The following is a 20696-nucleotide window of genomic DNA, read 5'->3' on the forward strand; positions in this document are numbered from 1 at the left end:
AGATTCTGTAAAGTCTTTTGGCTCGACACAGTCTTTGGTGGGGGTGGACGAGTCTCGATCAGGTTTCAGTCCAAAAATTTTTTTCACATGACTCGTGTGAACCCACCCCTTTCTTCCTTCGATTTTCATGGCCGTCCTCGTGGTGAGAAGAACGGTCTTCGGGGACTTCCAGCGGGGCTCCAACGGACTCTTTCTATCAAAATTGCGCACTAGTACAATGTCCCCAGGACGGACGTCGTGTGGCTTTACATCAGTGTTGTCAGGGAAGGCTGCAGCAACCTGTGAACGACATGATTGGAGTGCAGACATCAAGGAGGCAAGGTAATCTGTCAACATATTACAATCAACATCAGTAATCTTTTTCGGAATGGGCGTCCCCCACATGTTCGGTGGTCTGCCAAAGACCACCTCGTACGGGGATAGCCCTGATCTCGAATGGGCGACCATTCTCATGTAGAATAGTGCCACTGGCAGGGCGACTATCCAGTCGACCCCTTTCTCCTGACATATTTTGGCAAGGCGGATCTTTAGTGTCTGGTTATGTCTTTCTACAAGGCCTGCGGCTTCGGGATGTCGGACACAATGGAACTTCCACTGGTATCCCAGTAATAAAGAAACTTCTTTCATTAATGCAGATGAGAATGGCTGACCGTTATCTGAGTACACGACACGAGGCAAGCCGTATCGTGGGAAGAATTCACGAACCAGCTGCTTGGCAGTGGTCGGAGCAGTGTAATCTGGGACTGGGTATGCTTCGGTCCAGCGGGACAGAGCACAGACAACTACGAGAACATATTTAAATCCTCGACAACGGTCCATCTGGATATAATCCATCTGGAGGACTTCAAAAGGGTGATCGGGAGGATGAAATCCACCTTGCTCTACAGGGACACTTTTACCTGGATTGAACTGACAACAGATCATGCAAGTACGCACTTTCTGTTTCGCTGCTGCTCGTAAGTGTTTATTGTTCCAGAGATTTTGTAAACTGTCTAACATCGCTTTCTCTCCTAGGTGTGCTGGGCTATGTGCTGTATTTATCATGACTTGAACCATAGAGTCAGGGAGAAACCATGTAGATTTTCCCTTCGTCACCCAACCTTGATCCGTTTGGATCCCTCCTTGTTCAATCCATTTCTTTATTTCTTCTGGAGTAGCATGTGTCTGAATGTCGATAACATCTAGTGTGGGATCCCTGATTGTCATACAGTTTGTCGGTTCTGTTGTCTTTGTCGTATCAGTTGTCTGAGTGTGAGTCAATGCTGTATGTTTTGCTGTCTGATCTGCCAGGTCGTTACCCTGGGAGACAGAATCTGTGACTTTAGTATGTGCTTTACACTTCATGACGGATATGGCTGAAGGCAGATGTATTGCTTCTAACAGTGCTTGAATGAGGGGGCCATGTTGGATCTTGGCACCATGAGAGGTCAAGAAACCTCGTTCTTGCCATAGCATGCCGAAGTCGTGTACAACTCCGAACGCGTAACGGGAATCAGTGTATATATTAACATTTCTGTTCTTGGCTAGAATACAGGCTCGGGTCAGAGCGATGAGCTCGGCCGCTTGAGCAGACAGTGTGTCAATACGATGTGTTTCTTTAACTTCAGTTTCAGTGGTCACGGCATATGCGGCCACTAACTCTCCTGTACTTGTTCTCATACATGAACCATCCACATAAAGTGTCAGGTCTGGATTTGTCAATGGAACATCTGTTAAATCTCGTCGGGGCTTTGTTACTGCATTAATGATCTCTATGCAATCATGCGGAGCTGGATCTGTCATAACTGTAGGTAACAGTGTTGCTGGGTTCAGGATACTGCAGCGTCTGATTTCTATGTGTGGCTGGAATAGTGTCAATTCGTAACCTGTCAGTCGTGCTATAGTCAAGTGTTGAGTTTGGGTTCGGTTTAACAGAACCTCAACAGAGTGTGGAACTTGTACTGTTAACTGATGGCCTAAAACAATTGAATCGCTCTGTCTTATTGCTAACGCTGTTGCTGCTACTGACTTTAAACATGCAGGGAGTGCCTGGGCTACTGAATCCAATGTACTTGAAAAATAAGCACAAGGCTTATGTGAACCTGCCTGATCTTGAGTGAGGACAGACAATGCTGTGCCGTCACGTTCTGTAACAAAAAGTGTAAACGGTTTGCTGTAACATGGTGTCGCTAAAACTGGTGCTTGGCATAATGCTTTCTTTAATTCCTCAAAGGCTTGTGTGTGTTCCTGAGTCCAAGGGAGGGCAATCGAAGTTGCTGCCTCCTGCGTCGTTAACTGAATGAGTGGTTTAGCTAGAAATGCATATTGAGGAATCCATTGTCTGCAGTACGAGGTGAGGCCTATAAAGGCCCGCACTTCCTTTTGTGTCTGTGGTCGTGGCATATTTACAATTAACTGAATGCGATCGGGAGTGAGCTGTCTCCCCACTTTGGACAGCAAGTGACCCAAGTATACAACTTGCTGAACACATAATTGTAGCTTCGAAGGAGACACCTTGTGTCCCTTGTCGGCCAGGAAATGTAAAACTGTCAATGATGCTTGTTCACATTCGGGCTCACTTCGTGCGGTGATCAGTAGATCATCGACGTATTGCAGTAAAGTGGTGTTAACTGGCATTTGAATACAATCTAGTTGTCTTTTCAGTGCTTGACTATAGATGCTGGGGCTTTCTGTGAATCCTTGAGGTGCGCGGGAAAATTTGAAACTTCGTCCATTTAAACTGAATCCGAAGAGATATTGGCTCTCCGGATCAATAGGTACACTGAATAAAGCGTTCTTGAGATCAATTACAGTAAAGAACGTTGCTTCTGAATCAATGGCAGTCAATAGGGAAGAGATATCGGGGACCACAGGGTACTGTGGTACAATACATTTGTTCAGTTCTCGAAGATCAATCACCAGCCGATATACTGGCGGTGCATTGGGGTCTGTACGTTTAAGAATTGGAATGATGGGTGAATTACAGATATTAGAGTCGGTCTCTACGACCACTCCCTGGGCAATGAGCTCTTCAATGATTTTCAGTAAAGCCACTACAGCATCGGGTGGTAACTTGTATTGTCTGATTCTGGGTAGAACAACTCCTGTCTTGAGTGTAACACGGTATGGAGTGATATGCATACAACCTACGTCAGCTGGGCCTTTTGCCCATAGGTAATCTGGTACATTTTTCAATCTGACATCAAATTCTCGTAAAACATAATGACCCTTGAAATCCCGTAGAAAGAGTCTAACTCCCTCCGGGGAACAGCATATTATAGCTCCTAGAGCCTTCAGTGTTTTTATTCCTAACAGATTTTCTGGGCATGAGTTCGTAAGTAACAAATCTGTAACTCGTGATAATGGGCCCACAGCCAAGGGTACTGGTTCCGATACTTCATTTACAATAGGCTGTCCTGAAAAACCAAGGGAAACATTCTGCGAGCCTGAGAGGGGTGCCCCTGGGACTTCATTATGACTGATTGTGGTGCGGCTTGCCCCTGTGTCAATTAAAAACTTTCTGTCTTTTCCCAATACGTGACTGTGTACATAAGGACCTTCTTGATCTACAGGAATTTCAATAAGAGGCAAACCACCTTCCCTCTCTAGGCTGTTTCATGTATATCGGGGGTAATCTGGATATGCAGATTGGGCATACTGGTACATCTGTTGTGAAACTTGTTGAGTCGCGGCAATGGGCTGTGGCTGTGGTACTGCTACTGTCTGTGCTGTATGGGATGGAGCATGCATAGGCTGTGTATTCTGCATTGGCTGTACATTTTGTGAGGTCTGTTGCTGGACCTGATCTTGTCTAGGCGGATGCGGTCTTTCTTTAGTTTTACCTGTTGAAATGTTATGTTTCAGGACTGGGCATTCATGTACGTAATGACCTGGCTGTTTACAGTAATTACATGTCCCCTTAACGGGAGCTGTAGTATGACTTGTCTGGGTCCCACCTTTTCTCTGACCGTCGGCTGGGACCGTCTGAGCTACTAACATTTTCATCTTTGTGTCTTTCATACGTTTCTGTTCCTGATCTTGTTCTTCTCTAATTCTGTTCTGATGATATTGTAACATTTGTAACATCTGGGATGGCGTATTTGCCTGCCAAGTACTTTCAACTTTGTACACTCTATTTTTAACTAATGGTAGGGAGTTCTCGACTAGTTTTGATACAAAAAGGTGTGGATATGACTCGCTGCTTGGTTGTAGGCCACTATTTATAATGAAACATTTCTCGAATCTTGAATAGAAGTCACTAGTATCTTCATCATGTTTCTGTTTACAGGACGAGATGGCGTCCCAATCTTCCTTTCTAGTTGTCAATAATCTTGGCAAAACCTGTACTATTAATCCGGGTAATGCTTTAGTCTTGTCCCCAAGGCCTAACCCTGGGACCCGTTTGCTTTCTTCGTCTTCTATTTCTGCCCATGCAATCTTTGTGTCCCCCACCTCCCATTCTTTTTCCTTTAATTTCTCGTAAATGCCCGTGGGCAACAGTACCTTCAACATTTTCATGATATCATCATACGTGTAATCCCCCATTAACAACATGTCTTTAAGCTCTCTGTGAAAACCTGCAGGGTCTTTATCATGACACGGAACTAGTTTCTTCATTTCTAACAGTTCTAACTTAGTCAGTGGCGTGTGCACATATACACGTTTCAAGGTGTGATCCGTACCCATAACTGGGTGTACTTCTCGTAAGGGGTTCTGACTTTCAATGCCACTACCGCATTGCATGTGGTACATTTTCCTTTCTGGAGGTGGGGCCGGAACATATTCGGAGCTTATGAAGGTGTTATATTTATGTCGTTGTTCTAGAATTATTTGTATCAACTTGGTACTGAAACCTCTCCATCTATCCATGAGTAGTGCTTCTAATGTTTCATGTAAGGGACCTGGGTCGGAATGATGGTTCCTGTACTTGATGAGGAGGTGCTGAATCATGTATACACCTGCTAATTTCTGCTCGTCTGGGGAGAGGTTCAAGAATGTCTGAGCTAACGTATCATCATTATATATGTCTGGATTCTCGGCCCATAACACGGCTGACCGAGCTAGTTCCTGTTCATCCATAGAATTCAGTACATGGTACCCCATTCGGTCTCGAAGCCTTTTATCAGTTTCCTGGAACTGATGTTCAGAAGAATTCGGGTTTGTTAAAGCAGAGAGAAAAACTCTCTTGTTTTCCGGACGGATGCCTTTCCTAAGGTAGTTTCCCTTACCTACATACGCTATAGTATCTGTAGTCCTTCCTGGTTCTTCAGGTTCTTCTTCCTCCTCGGAGGAAGCTTTGTCATTCCCTTTCTGGTGTACCGTTATCACTGCTTTTCTAATTTTCTTGTACATACTGGCTATGCAAGCCCCCCTGTCATGTTTTCCATCGGCTATATTTTGACCCCACTTGTTCAGTGCATCTAATTCACTCTGATCTGTTTCAGGCCTGTCTCGTTCTCTTATTAGACAATTTATGAAAAATCGTAGTATTTGTGCTTGAATGTCAACTTTCTGTTTCTCCATGGCATCCTTGATACTGTCAGGGTCTTTCCCTGTCTGAACAAACTCATATATCCTATCTAGACGGTCCTTCATTCCTACATAGCATAGCAAGATATCAGTAGCAGATCTTAACCGTAGTGATGCCAATATCATTAGATCGTTTTTTCCGGGTACTGGATCATATCTGCAAACTGACATGTTTTCCTTTAATGCGTCAAGGCGGGGAGACTGGAACGTGAGAGGACTCTGCGTGTCCCTGAAATTGAATCTGCGTGTTAATGGCGGGGTCCGAAGACCCGCAGTCGCACCTCCTGACGCGGATGCTTGGGCATTATCTCCCTGCGGAGTCTGGATCTGAACTTGAATTTGTCGTTTAGTAAGATCAGGTCGGAGTGGTTTCGGCAGGTCAGTTTTTAGTGCGGGAAGTGGCGGAGCTGGCGGAACGGGGGAGGTCTGTCGCGGTACTGGCGGAACATGATCTGGGGGCGTAGTGCCACCCCCGTCCCTGTCAGTAGGCAGGGCACGAACAGGCAAATTGGTGTAAGCTGGTGCTACATCCTCTAGATAAGAATTTAGGAATATGTCTTTAGTAGTCTTATGCATTACTTTAGTTGGAACTAATGGTGGCGGTAAGTTTTTCGGTATTTCTGATAGGGCCTCAGATGTGCCCTCGGCTGCAAGATACATACCGTTTACAAGATTGTTTCGGGCACGGTCTATTTGTTCTGTTTTTACTCGGATCCCTTCAATAACTAATTCATTTTCTTGGGCCTTTTCTGATTCTTTAAGTCTGTCTTCTCTACGGAGTGCTTTCTCAGCACGCTTATGTGATTCCTTACGCCAAAATTCTATGGCGTCTTTCTGAGATTGTCTAGCTTTCTTTTTCCATAATACTTCTTCTACCTTCATGATGCACTCGGCATCCCATGTTCCGGTAACAGGCCACCTGTGTCTTTCGTCTAGGTGCTTGGTGTAATCGGCCCATAAGTCCAGATACAATATGGCATCTATGCCATGTTTATGATACATAAAGTTCCTGGAGTGTCCCTAGGGGGGATAGGAATTTCTTCCTCCAGTATCCCTTTCCTAGTTCCTATCTGCTTTAACTTGTTGAAAAACGGCATTTTGCTTACTTATTACTGAATACTCAATCCTTACTACTTAATACTGGTTACAGCTACTTTATACAAGAAACACAAAAATGCACATTAAACGGTCACATTCATACCACGACATTAATCACATAAGAAGACATTTAGAGACATAGATGACTACCCCCTATACTGGATGTACTGCTCAACAGTACAGATACACTGGTGTAACAGTGCAGAAATTCGGAATACTAGATATACTGCTAAACAGTACAGATACACTGCCTAAAAACAGTGCAGACCGGACTTGTGTACCCAAACCCGTCTAGATACGTCCCAGCAATGGTACTCACCGGGAAGCACGGAAACAGAAGGCCTCGGAAAACTTGACTGGACTCGACTCGGTACTTCGGAAAACTTCGGAAAACTTCGGAAACCTGGTGGGCCTCTTGACACCTCGGACCTTGCTTCTTTCGGCTAGGCTCTGGTCGGGATCCTCCGCACTCCTCACCGCCTCGTCTGGGCACTGATCGCAGTCTTCGTCACCTCCGTGGGCCAGAGGGAGATGCAGGAAATCCTGCCAGTACGCGTAGGTTCCGTCTAACTGATGGCAGGGGACAGAGCTTGCATCGCACCAACCGGCGCGTGAGGTGGGGGAGGGGTCCCTGTTCGGGCGCCAAAATGACGTAAATAATTAATTTACTCTCTTAATTTCTATGCAGGTAAGTACTTATTCAATAATAACTCAGATCGGATGAAAAAAGACAGAGTCCGTGGTGTTAGAGTTTCTAGGGGTTTTATTCCTCATAAAGGAATGGTCGTGACCAGGATATCGGATTCTGAACACCACAGGGGTGTCAGAAGGGATAGATGAGCGCGCTACAGTTTATTAACAATACATAGCTTATATACTTAATTCACATCATAAGTAATAGTGCAGGAGGCATAACAGTTGAGAGAAGACAAGATAACAGTATACACGTGGTACTAGTACGTAATCAAGAGGCGTGAACTAGGCGTGAACTGGGGGTGTGTGCTAGAAACGTCACAGATGGGTGACGCGAGGGGGTGGTACTAAGCAGAAATGTGGCAATGTCAGCAGAAATCGGAAGCTTGGATGCGCGCGCAGCTGCATGACGTGTGATTGACGGGGTGCAGGGGACTTGACATTTACACTGACGGAAAGAGACAGAAGTCTGGCATGTCAGATCAACTTGTACTTCTATCATATCTGATATCTGATGTTTAGGAACCATATTATCTGGACGGAAAGGTCTCTAGGGCAGAAGCTATTCTATGCTAACTGTGGATGCGTGTATAAGCGCCTAAGTGTCTACATGAGAAGCGTGGGGGCACGGGGCCTTCTATGGGAGCATGGTAACAGAGGCTATGAATTACTTGCACTGGGACAGGTCGGCCCTTTGGCTCTGCAGCTGGGGAGGATGTTTACTGAAGCTAGTAGGCAGGAATGCATTCTCGTGGAGCGGAACAGATAACTCGAAGGTTATAGTCAGTCTTGGCAGAAAGCAGGCTGAGCTGAGCGCGAGGGGCCGCGCTGAAAGTAAGTCAGGGTTCACGGGTACAGAGGTAGCCTGGGCAGAGGCTGTCAGAGTCGAAAGCCAGAAAAGAGGCTCGATGGCAGGAATTCAGGGCCTACTCTGTCAGAGCAGGAAAAACATGTAAAGTACACTACAAAAAGACGGTGGCATAGCATACTTAGGAACGGACTATATAATCCATTCAGGGTGGATCTGAAAGAGGACAAGTTAACGTTGGACGCAAATGTATTTGCGTCTTCATAGCTGGTACAGGAGGAAAGTTACATGCACTTTAAGCTGGTACATGGAGTTGGTGGGGTACGCGCTAGGGAACATAACATGACCAAAAAATTTATATTTCCTCAGGTGGCTCTTATGGATGCAGGGATGTTGTTTCATATCCAGGGTCTATAGATCAAAAACTCTTGCTGTCTTGTTATTTTTCCCATACTTTTTAGACAGTAGTCTCCAATCTAAAATTGCCCTGGCTGCAGATGTGCTACGAACCGCCAGATATGGTGAGCGTGTCTGCGAGATAAACAGGGGTGCTGGTCATGATTGCTCTGTAAATGATGCAGATGAATATATATGATGTGGGCTGCAAGGGGAGCCAATGGAATTCCATCAGGATGGGGGTGATGCCATCATAATTCTTTAGGCCCTGGATGAGAGGTGCTGCTGAATGTAGGATCCTCTTAAGGGGTGTCAGTATGGAGTTCGGAGGCCATGAAATAGGTTGTTACCACTGTTCACATGTGAAAGCACCAAGGCTTGAACAGCATTTCTGAAGTTGCTTTTTGGAAAACAAAGTTTCAATTTCACTTCCAGAGAGCTGGTCCAGGCCCATTCTTATTATTTTGACAAAGTGTTTGAAGTAGCATAAAAGCTGATTATACTTTGCACAGCACAATTCAAAATGAAGACACAGACTCTCTAACTTTCAGTTTTCACGTGTCTAGAAAAATAACAAAGAAAATGAGAAAAGTTGAAGTGCTAGCACCATAGCAGCATGCTGTCATTTGTGGAAACAAAAGAAATTAAATGTGATACGTCTAACATGCATATTAATTAAGTACTATAATGGAATAGTATGAAAACTTTAGATGAAAGTGCTTTTATTGACAAATCAGTACAATTCTTAATGATGAGACTTAGCTTCTCTTTTGCTTTCATTGTAATACACCACGAGAATTAGAAGTTGTTGCAAATTTGTTATGCTTCATGATATATGGACGATATGTACAGTATTAATACTTGACATTATTACAAGCATGAAAACCTAAATCTATTTTAGTAAAATAATATTTTAAATGGATGAAAATTGTGGCAGGAGGCCATGATTAAGGTTAGATATTTCCATCTAATAATTACTGACAAACATTACAATTATGTCTTCATCTGTGATGCTTGATTTATTTCATTGTGTTTGAATCTAAATATGAGTTGATTTACTAAATAAGAAATGCTAACTTTAAATGTAATCAAAGTTGTCTTTTTCCCCTAAGGCTGCATTATTTCTAACTTATGAGCTGTCTATCAAATAATGGTCCTCATTGGGTGGCTAACAACTTTTGGACATCCTGATATGTCATCCCTCACTACAACGAACAAAGGTCCATCAGAGGACCAATTGTCTATGTGGTAAAGTGTAGTGATGTGAAGTGTCTCATCGTAGTAATGCCCAGTGCGTTTAGCGGTGTAGAGTAAATATTAATGCTTCTGTAGGATCATGTTACTTGATGGTAATAGTTATACACTGTCTAGTTTGTTGTTATTGGAAAATAACATGAATTCTGAATTGGTAGAATTGAGCTTCAGGTAGGATCTAAATATCCAGATCTGGATGATGTGCAGTGTTTGAACCATTGGATGTCTGAGGAAGAAGCGACTTTCAGGTAAAGTAGTGTATCATCAATATATTGGTGAATCTTGATGCTATCTTGAAAGCAGTTCCAAGCAGGTTGTAGTTGTCTATGTGTGGGCATAAAAGGGCTTTTTGGCAGCTAGGAAGCAGGTGTATCTTTATCCAGATGGATTGATATATTTGTGGGATGGGTATTCTTAGTGATATCAAAACACACACGGTAGGGGAGGGCCTGAGGGGATCGTGTTTATAGACTGCTTTGGTACCTTGTCCCCCAACTTAGTATAAGACAACACGAGAGATACCAGAAGTCTACTTACAGGAACCTGAAAAGTGTTCACTCTGTAAAACAAAACCAACAGGTTAATGTATAGGTCATAGCAATCCTAATAGATGTATGACTACAGGAGAAGAAGAAAACTAAAGGGCATACTATTCTGGTCATTAGTGAAAAGCCCGTATTTCAGGGTGACTAACAGACACCCTATCTGGCTGATTGAAAAAAAGAGGGGTGGGGGGCGAGTTGCCAATGTGGTCAGTGCCTCCCATGGGGATGTCCTGATGGGAGGCACTGACCACATTGGCAACTCGCCCCCCCACCCCTCTTTTTTTCCTTATGTTAAGGTGTGTTATGACTATCCTCTACCCCCCGCATTTGCCACACTGCAGTTGCCATTACAGGCTATACTGTAGGACTACCTGTCCTTTGTATGGGTCTTTTAATGAAACGTATGTACTCTACCACTTCTTTTCTTCTTTTCTTTCTAGTGCGTGGCCTCCTTCACTGTGAGCTAGTGCCAGGTGAGGTGAGGTAATTCCTCCCTACAATTTGGGTGAGTAGATTACCAAAGGAGTAATCAGTGTATTATACACCTGATAGCTTCATGAAGAATAGCAATAATGGTTGCCATTTATATTTTTTCATTTTTTCACATGCAGGAGAAGACACTCCGACTCTCTAACATTAGGGAGTTGGTATCACTTATTAGTTTCCTTGACACAGTAAGTTGTTGTTGCAGTAGTGCATCATAGGTCCTGAAGAAAGCCTATCTAGGCTGAAACATGTCGACCAAATAAGATTCATGGTGAATAGCAATTCCTTGCATGCTATTTTTCACACTGCTTTTAACCATACCACCTTGCTGGTCAGACCCAATAAAGTTTTTCCAATGACATCAAGGTAGGTATTTTTAGAACACTTGGATTTAAAGTTTTTTCTTTCCTTTTTCACAATTCTTTGAGCACTGCAACTTAACCCTTTCAGTCCACATCTCTTTTTGGTTGAGGGTCAACATGTTGGTCCAAGTTTTGCTAGCCTTGGGTTGTTCCTAAGGAAGGGCACACTGGATACCACAATTGTCAACCATACTACCCAGATGACGATGCTCCGCTATTGAGCGGGCTGATGGGGATTTTTCTAGCACTTTTGAGGCTACCTCTTTAGTTTTCTTCTTCTCCTGTAGTCATACATCTATTAGGATTGCTATGACCTATACATTAACCTGTTGGTTTTGTTTTACAGAGTGAACACTTCTCAGGTTCCTGTAAGTAGACTTCTGGTATCTCTCGTGTTGTCTTATTCTTAGTGATAGGCATCTTTTACCTTCATTTGTGTTATCACTGGCTCTTGGAAGTTTCAGTCAGCTGGATAGCCAGAGACTGGTCTCTTCAAACCACCCTTGCCGATACATATCAGTACTATGATTTAGATATTGGTGGATTCCAATGCGAATGAAATAAAGAAACAAGTGCACACTAGAACTGCTCATAATTAGAATGTATATAGTCATAAGGCCTTTCAAAACAAATCATACAAGAAACCAAACCCCTATCATTGGCTTCCTTTGCCACGAGACGGAAGCACAGAGCTGAAATGAATGTATACGTACTACATTAGTTAACTTTGTTAACTGTATCTTAATGGTAGGTTGATGCAGTGATTTCAGCTAATGGGCCAGGCTTCTAATGAGATCATAGAAAGCCTACATGTATCAAGTTTAGCAGCATTGAAATTAAAGCAAATAGTTAAAAAGGAAAAATAGAAAATTAAAATAAAATTCAGTACAGGCATTAAATATGCATTTATATGGATTAATATATACTTCAGCACATACATGATGCCAATGAAGCCTGCACCTTCGGGTTTCTTATGGGACCTTTGTTGCACAAACATATTTATAGAAATTATTCATTAGACTAGTTTTAGGTAATGTGTTTACCTCTCACAATCATAAACATATGAAAGAAAGAAAACTGTTTTTTATGTTAAATGTTTGCCCATGCAGTGTCCCATAACCAAATATTGACAACTCAGGTGTCATATCCTTTTGTCATTTCTTCAAGGTAGAAATCGGAAGAGTTTGGTCACAGGATCCATGCCTGGTACCTACTACTGATTTTTTAAGTAATGTTCATGGAAATGGCAGCTATAAATGAAAGGATACTTCCCAGGTTTCTCATTTATTAGCAAATCACAATCACAATCATGATCATGCAAAAAATATCTAAGAAATGTTAAGACATTGCCACTGAAGAGAAGAAATTGTGACTCCAACTAGGATCAATTTATGGGAAGGGACCGCAGCTCAATGTCGATTTCTGTGCCAGACTCACAATGGTATGTTCCCATTTCGATGTCAGTTTTACTGCCCCGAACAATTTTCAGCTCCACCGGCACTGAGATTGTGACCTCCTTGCACATGAAATTGACAGTCACTTTTGTGTGTGGTGAAGCCGTCACCGGCAAGCTCAACTCTGCCTTTTTCTTTGTGGTGGATGGCTCAGTCTTGCCTTTCGTCACTGTGAAGGTGTTGGACAGCTCTGCGTCAATACTGACCACACCAAATAATGTAAATGATGTTCCCACCTTGACTGCTGTTGCATTGCTAAATTCAAAGCTATGGGAGACAATTTTTTCAAACTCATTGGTGGAAGTGGCGGTGAACTGCTGCTCGATGCTTGTGTCGTTGGTGAAAAAATACCGATCTATCTGATTGTTCCTTTCACTCTCTACCTTTTTCTTGTCCCATAGAATTGTGGCTGTCACAGAGGCTATCCCAGCCTGCAGAGGATACACGTGGGAGACTTTATCATTAAAACCAATACTAATATACGTTGCGAAATATTCGCCAGCCCTTGCTACAATGTACTTTCCACCTCTATTTGGATGCTCGTAGAGAAGCCATGCTCCACTCTGGACTCTGTGGGAGGATATTGTATCATTCATGGGTCCAAATGTTAGGTTGGTCTCTTGAGTCAGCACTTGCACCTGACCCCCCTCCTTGATATGCTCCTAGACTGTAATCTTGGGATTACTCAGGTCATCATTGATCAGTTTAAGAGCAGATACCTTATCATTCTCTCTAAGCCGTGAGTGTTCTCCCTCCTCTAAGGCTATGTACCATCCCCGATAGTCTACATGCTCATACAGGATCCAGGGCTGCCCAACAATCTTCACAGAGGAGATACAGTCATTGAAGTATTCATTTAACAGATTTGGAACATCTGCAGTAAAGGTCTTATGGGCGCCCTGGAAGTCAAAGTGTTCATAGACAGTGATTGAGTCCATGGTCATCAGCTATGTAGTTTTCAATTTAGTCCCTTATTTGACCCTGCAACACAAAACAAAGCTACTCAGTGGAAGTACATAAAGCATGGTTTAGGCAAATTTACAAATTGTCTTCTCAAATGAAAGCTTTTATCACTATGAAGGATATATTCTGCTGTATGTTGTAAAAAATGTTTTTTTGAATATCAGATTCATTTCCCAATAATTGAGGGGCACCAGTTTCAGCTGCATTTCCTCAGGGTGAATTAAGTATGAATATCAGAATAAGTTTTAGAAGAGTTAGAAAGTGACTAGATGGGCCAAAATCCTTTTGCTGTTCGACTGTGACAACAAATATGCTGCCATCTATCATAACACAAAAATAGCAAAATTAGTTCAAAGAATCATAAAATGTCTCTGTCTTCACTTCTTTTACTCAGCAAAGAAGAAAATGTGAATTGAGTTTGGAGCAGTAATGTAGTAAATTGTGTTATTTAATAAAACTACGTTGGATGAAAAGAGAACAAATATTTCATTTTGAAAGTATAGTAACTCAATCTCAGGTTGGGAACGAAGACTACAAAATTGAAAGGCAGATTATGAATAGAATCTAGTTAAGGCAAGGACAAAACCCAGTTCAAGTATGTTAGCCAGATTTTAGCTGGTGTTCAGTCTAACCAAAATGATTCTGAAGAGATGACAAACATTACTGGCACAAACGTGTTCCTTGAAATGTGTGGGGCAGATGTCACTGGTGAAATATCACTGTGCTCTCCTACTGATCCAAAGTATGTTTTTCTACTCAGTTGACTTTTGCACTGGGATCATTGCAGCGTATTTACATTGATTTGTTTGTATTGCTCAACTGGGGAGAGGGGTTCTCCATACATCATTAACTTCCAAAAGAGACTACCGCTCTTTCTGCCAGGCCACAAAGAAATGTAGCTGATGGCACCTGATTGCTTTCATGGTGATTTTGCTGCATCCCTGTAACTTTAGTGGGGAGGATGCTTAGTGGCTCTGCTGGTAAATCTGTGAAGTCTAAGTGTAGCATGACTATTACACCATAATCCTCTCACCCCGGGCACTAGTGGGGGCTGAAACTTCAGCAAATCATGTTCAAACTTTTCTGTTCAAATAATCTCAACTTCAATTCCAAATTTAATTTTATTACGCTTTTCCAAATAAGTTCCACATGTTTTTTTCACATGTTAATGCGGAAACATTTTGCCAAATTTTTAATTCTCCAATGCATTTCGGTGCCCCATGCACCTTCATCAGGGAAATCTGAAATCATACACATAAGGCATCTTATATACTGTACATTTCATGTTAATGCATAATATTAGTAATTGCATACTAATAAAAGTTCGTATCTAATCCTATTAGGTATTCACCTCGACCTTCTTACATTTGTTAAAGTCATATTTCACCCTTTATATACAATGTCGGTTTGTACTGTATCCAAGTTAAAAAAGTGCTACAATCAATGGTTCAAAAGTAAATGCAAACGGGTTGTTAAAACAAAGGTGGTTAAACTCTGGATACCCCTATGTGCAGCCGAATTGAGGTGCTGACGCCAGTAGTCACGGAATACCCGCCGCCATATTGGGGAAGGCAGGATAGCGGTCCAGCTCCTGGACGATTCCCACCCTCCTCGTTATGCATAAAAACAAACGGATTCCCCGTCCGCGCAGCGGGCGGGCGCAGCCGGCGCGCCAATGGCGCGCCGTCCGCGCCTGGCCCGGGCCTAGGGCCAGTCCCCCTGCCCATTTGAATATTAATGGCCTAATAAGCTGGACCAGAGAACAGCTCTTACAATTAGGGTCGGGTTCTTGTGCAGTATCTGCCCGCTGCCCACCAAGTAACTTAGACGGCCGCCCCTTTCATTGTACACATTGTAATCTGACTATCCCTCCCTGGAGTGAACGTACTCCACCACTTACGATCTCCTTGAGTACTCCACGAATATTAAAGGCTGGATTGGTCAACTGCCGATCTCTTCCCCGTCATGCGAGTGAAATCTGGTCTACACTGATCTCACACGATTGGGACATATTATTCCTCACTGAATCTTGGATAAAAGATACTTCGAACCCGGATACCTATTTAGCTACCCCCCCTGACAATTGCTTCATGGGTATCAACCAAGAAGGCAAAACAGGGGGTGGACTTGCCATTATTTTTAAAACTCACCTTCGATTGACTATTAAAAAACTCACAAACATTGGGCTGATTGAAGCCATGTATTTTTCTATTTCAGACTCCGCTGCGGTCTTCCTAACTGGCGTTCTAGTGTATAACCCACCGAGGGAGTCAGCCTCTTCATTAACGCAGCTGGTCCATCTCATAGCGGACTTATCACTCAAGCACCCGCACTTCATAGTACTAGGTGATTTCAACCTGCATGTCGAAGATCCTGCATGCGCTCAGGCCATTCGATTTTTAGATACCCTACAGAGCCTTAGTTTGACGCAATTGATCCAAGGCCCGACGCATTCTGCGGGCCACAACTTTGGACCTAATCTTCTCAAATCTCCCGGGTACTACAACTTACCCTCCCCTTCCCCTCACATGGTCCGACCATTATCTTCTCTCGTTCGATATCCTGTTGCCTCCAGCACCAAACCCGGTGGAACTGGTAAAAGACCATAGGAGAAAATGGCATAAAGTCACTTACACTGCCTTAGAGCCTGTCTTACGGTGCTCCCTGGAACCTCACATGGAAGACATTGACATCTGCGTTACTAAGTCTAACGCGACATTACTGTCTGCCATCGACAGTATTGCTCCATCACTACCAGTCTCCTCTGCAAGATCCCGCCCCTCAGCCCCGTGGTTCTCTGTAGCCCTGCGTGAGGAAGAAAGCCGCTGCAAAAAATTAGAACGCAGCTGGCGACTAGCTTACGATCCAGAGGCAAAAAGCATTTATAGAATGGCCTTAAAGAAATTTATTAAACTGAAAAAAATCTGCAATGAGAGAATTTTTTGCCTCTCAAATCAAAAACGCAGATAACTCGGCAAAAACACTGTTTAATATTGTCAAAGACTTTGTCAAACCTCCCACCATGACACCTAATAACCTCTCCAGTCAGTCTCTATGTAATGGTCTATCAGATTTTTTTCAAGAAAAAATTGAGAAAATCTCCTCCTTTCCATCAGTCTCTGCACCTGAACATTCCCCTTCCCCTGTCATAAACAGGAATGATACCATACCATCCCTGGTAGCTTTCAAGGACCTTACCTCAGACTTTGCACTTAAATTGCTTTTACAGTGCAAATCGGGTTCTCCCCTAGATCCGGCCCCCCCTAAGGTTATGAGTGACCTTGCTCCCCTTTTGATAGAGCCACTCACTTCTATCTGGAATGCCTCACTACATCTAGGCCAATTTCCTACTGCTTGGAAAGAAGCCATGTTAGTTCCCCTCTTGAAGAAGACAGATGCGGACCCCACGCAATTTTGCAATTACCGCCCCATCTCCCTCCTTCCTAAACCAGCGAAGGTCTTGGAAAAGGCCGTTCAACTTCAGCTCGCGGAATATCTGGAGACTAATTCCTTACTCCATGATTCCCAATCAGGTTTCCGCAATGGTTTCAGTACGGAAACAGCGCTTTTGGAAGTCTCTGAGACCATTCGAGAGTGTGTGGATAGGGGAGAGGAGGCCATGTTGGTCCTCCTCGACCTATCCGCTGCTTTCGATACGGTGTCTCACAAGATAATTTTAGATCGATTGGAGCAGACTGGACTGGGCGGTTCCGCCCTGTCGTGGATTAGCTCCTGTCTCCAAGGACGAACGCAGAGGGTTCTTCTTAGACCTTTCCAATCTGAGTGCAAATCACTTGTCTGTGGAGTTCCGCAGGGCTCAGCTTTGAGCCCATTGTTTTTCAATGTTTATCTGGCCCCTTTGGCTAAGGTGGTTGAATCATGTGGGGTCAGAGTGATCTCTTATGCTGATGATACACAGCTGATGTTTTCTTTTAGAGATCACTCTGACTCCAACCTCGCCAGTTTTCGCCACTGTCTGGGCGAAATATGCTCCTGGATGGCTTCTAACCATCTCCGACTCAACACTGACAAGACGGAGGTCTTGTTTTTTAATCAAAAAACTACTATACCCTCTACCTTGTGGTGGCCAACTGTACTCAACCCCCCCCCCCATTCCTGTTCACACGGCTCGCAATCTGGGTTTTCAGTTTGATGATGCTCTTTCGTGTGGCCCTCAAATTAATAAGGTTACTGCAGCCTGTTTTGGGAAACTGCGGATGATGAGAAAGATTTTTCCTTTTTTGCCTCTGGATGCTCGTAGAACGGTCACACAGGCCTTAATTACGTCACACTTGGATTATGCCAACAGCCTCTACGCCGGGGCCCCCCAATACCAAATTGAGCGCTTACAGATCGTTCAGAACGCGACGGCGAGGCTGATTGGCAATATCCCCTTCCGGCATCCGGTTTCAGCTTATCGCAAAGAGCTTCACTGGCTCCCAATCGCCAGCCGCATCAAGTTCAAGATGCTAACTCTTGCCTTTCGGGCCCTTAATGGAACAGGACCGGAATATTTAAGACAGAGACTAGTACTATCCCACTCAGTCAGATCCTTACGATCCAACTATCTACGTCTCATTGTTGTCCCGCGGTTCCGCCGCTCTAGAATGGGCGGCAGAGCCTTTGCAGTCATCGCGGCCAAACTATGGAACAGCCTCCCTTTTAGATCTCAGATTTGCTCCCTCTGAAACACTCTTTCGTAGCCGTCTCAAGACATGGCTATTCTCATCTGCATAGGCACTACTCCCTTTTCTAGCTTACAGTCTCAGCGCCGGGACACCCCCGTCGGGGGTAGCCGTGCGCTCTACAAGCTTCATAAATAAATAAATAAATAAATATGTGGTTGATTCTCATGCTAATGCTAGTATCTAGCCTATTCACTGCCGATATAACGCTTGCTTTCAACCCCCTCACGGTTTAAATACCGTTTAAATGTAATAACGAGCGTCCAACGTTCCAAACATTTACCGGACCCGCCGGTCCTTACCTGTTGTGCTATCGCTATCACCCATGCGGAAGACACAGGACTGTTAGTTACGGACGCCTGGATTGGCCTAGTTTTAACGTGCTACCGTAGTCTGCGCGTGCGCTTTACCTTGCGTGTCGGCTGGGCTTTTTTTTAAAAACGACTTTAAGACAACTTTATGGATACTGACACTGCCTTTAACAATGCTTTTAACAATGCTGCAATGTTCACAAAATAATCTAGCGCGAGTTTACTTGCCAGCGTCATGGGAAACGCTGTGCTAGCGTTTACTACATGGATGTTAACAAGAATAATCAAAATTATCATTATTAGTCCAAAGGAGTCTATTAGGTACAGGATATAACATTCTGTTATTGATAATACTCTGGTTCAAAGGTAGCAAAGAAATTCGGTCCGATCATTTAACCCATGTGGTTTCAAACTCTGTAAGTGATAAATCCAATAGTTTTCCCGTTTGAGTAAGTTTTTTTTGTTGATAGGGCCTTCAGTATGAGTCACTATCTCAAGTATGCATGATTGCAACTGACTTATGTGATGGTGCTTTTCTTTGAAATGGGTTGCCACAGTAGATTTCACGGATTCCATCCTTATGTTGCTTTTGTGTTCTGTTAATCGCGTTTTCAATTTTCTCTCCGTATGGCCAACATAAGCTGACCCGCACAGGCATTTTAACAGATATATCACAATCATAGTGTCGCATGTGCCGTTAACTTTTAATGATATGGTATGACCTTTCATGGGATGGGTTATAGAATTCCCCTTCATAATGTTGTGACAACTACTACAGTTCATACATGGGACTGTTCCTCGGTATTTCATCTTAGGTTTACTTTCAATGGGATGTGTGAGCATTTCTCCCAAGTTCTTCCATCTGGTATAAGCAAACAGAGGCTCATGAGCAAATGTCCCTTTGAAATCTACTTCTGATTTAAGCATCTGCCAGTGTTGTCTTATTGTAGCTTTAAATTGGCTGCTTACATAGGAAAACTTGCTAACACATGTAATTCTTTCAGTCGTCTTTTTATTTTTGCTAATCAATAGGTTTTCTCGAGTTTGGTTTTGCGCTCTTTTTAATGCTGCATCGATGGTATTCCTCGGGTATCCTCTCTCTTAAAATCTTTGAACCAGGTCCTTCAACTATTCCTGACATTTTTCTGGATCCGAGACCACTCTCCTCACCCTTAGGGATTGAGTATAGGGTAGGTGTATTTTCAACGATTGAGGGTGGTGGTTATCATATTTCAAAAGATTGTTCCTATCCGTAGGCTTACGATATAGGTTTGTGTTGAATTGATGATTAATTCTGTTGATTTCAACAGCCAAGAATTGAATCTTGTCCATGTTGATTTGCCAAGTAAAACCTATACGTTCATTCCTTGTGTTCAATAGTTCCAACTCATTAGTCAATGATTGTCTGTCATTTTTCCACACTAGAAAAATATCCTCGATAAACCGTACGTACATTAGAAGTTGTGTTGCCCATTCTTGTCGTTGGTAGATATATTGATGTTCGAATGCGGCCATGAATAAATTAGCATACGCCGGCGCGGCGCAATTGCCCATAGACGTACCATTTTGTTGCATGAACCAGCGCTTGTCGTGTTCAAAGTAACTGTTCAGTAGTGTGAATTCCATCAGCTCCATCAAGAAAATTTGTATCTCGTGTTCATACGTGCTGTATAACAAGGCCTGTTCAATGGCTTCAAGACCTTCCTTATGGGGGATTGATGTATATAGTGACTTGACGTCTACCGTTGCCATGATAATATTCTCCTGGGTGTTTAAATCCCTCAGTTTTAGCAAAAAGTCTGTAGTGTCTCTGATATATGACTTTGACTTCAATACCAAGGGCTGTAGGTACCGATCTATAAATTCCCCCACTGGCTCGTGGAGTCTGTCTTTGGTCGATACAATTGGCCGACATGGTGGTTTGTACTGGTCCTTGTGAACTTTTGGTACCATGTATATGGTGGGGCACTTTGGGCTGTCTTGAAGCAAATACTTTCTCGTTTTCTCAGTGATTATTCCTTTTTCTTCTGCCTTTAACAAAATGGTATTCAATGTCTTATGAATTTCATCAGTTGGGGCTCACTTCCATTTCCATGTACAATGATTGGTCTTCTATGTGTGTCTTAATCTCTG

At 43.3% G+C, this 20696-nt stretch overlaps 1 pseudogene; it reads right to left on the reverse strand.

The window, feature by feature from the left end:
- Positions 1-12534: 12534 nt before the first annotated feature.
- Positions 12535-13548, reverse strand: LOC147700695 (epidermal differentiation-specific protein pseudogene; annotated as a pseudogene).
- Between the last annotated feature and the right edge of the window lie 7148 nt (positions 13549-20696).

The sequence above is a fragment of the Lissotriton vulgaris genome, chromosome 7 (assembly GCF_964263255.1).
Source record: "Lissotriton vulgaris chromosome 7, aLisVul1.2, whole genome shotgun sequence".
Lineage (NCBI taxonomy): Eukaryota > Metazoa > Chordata > Amphibia > Caudata > Salamandridae > Lissotriton > Lissotriton vulgaris.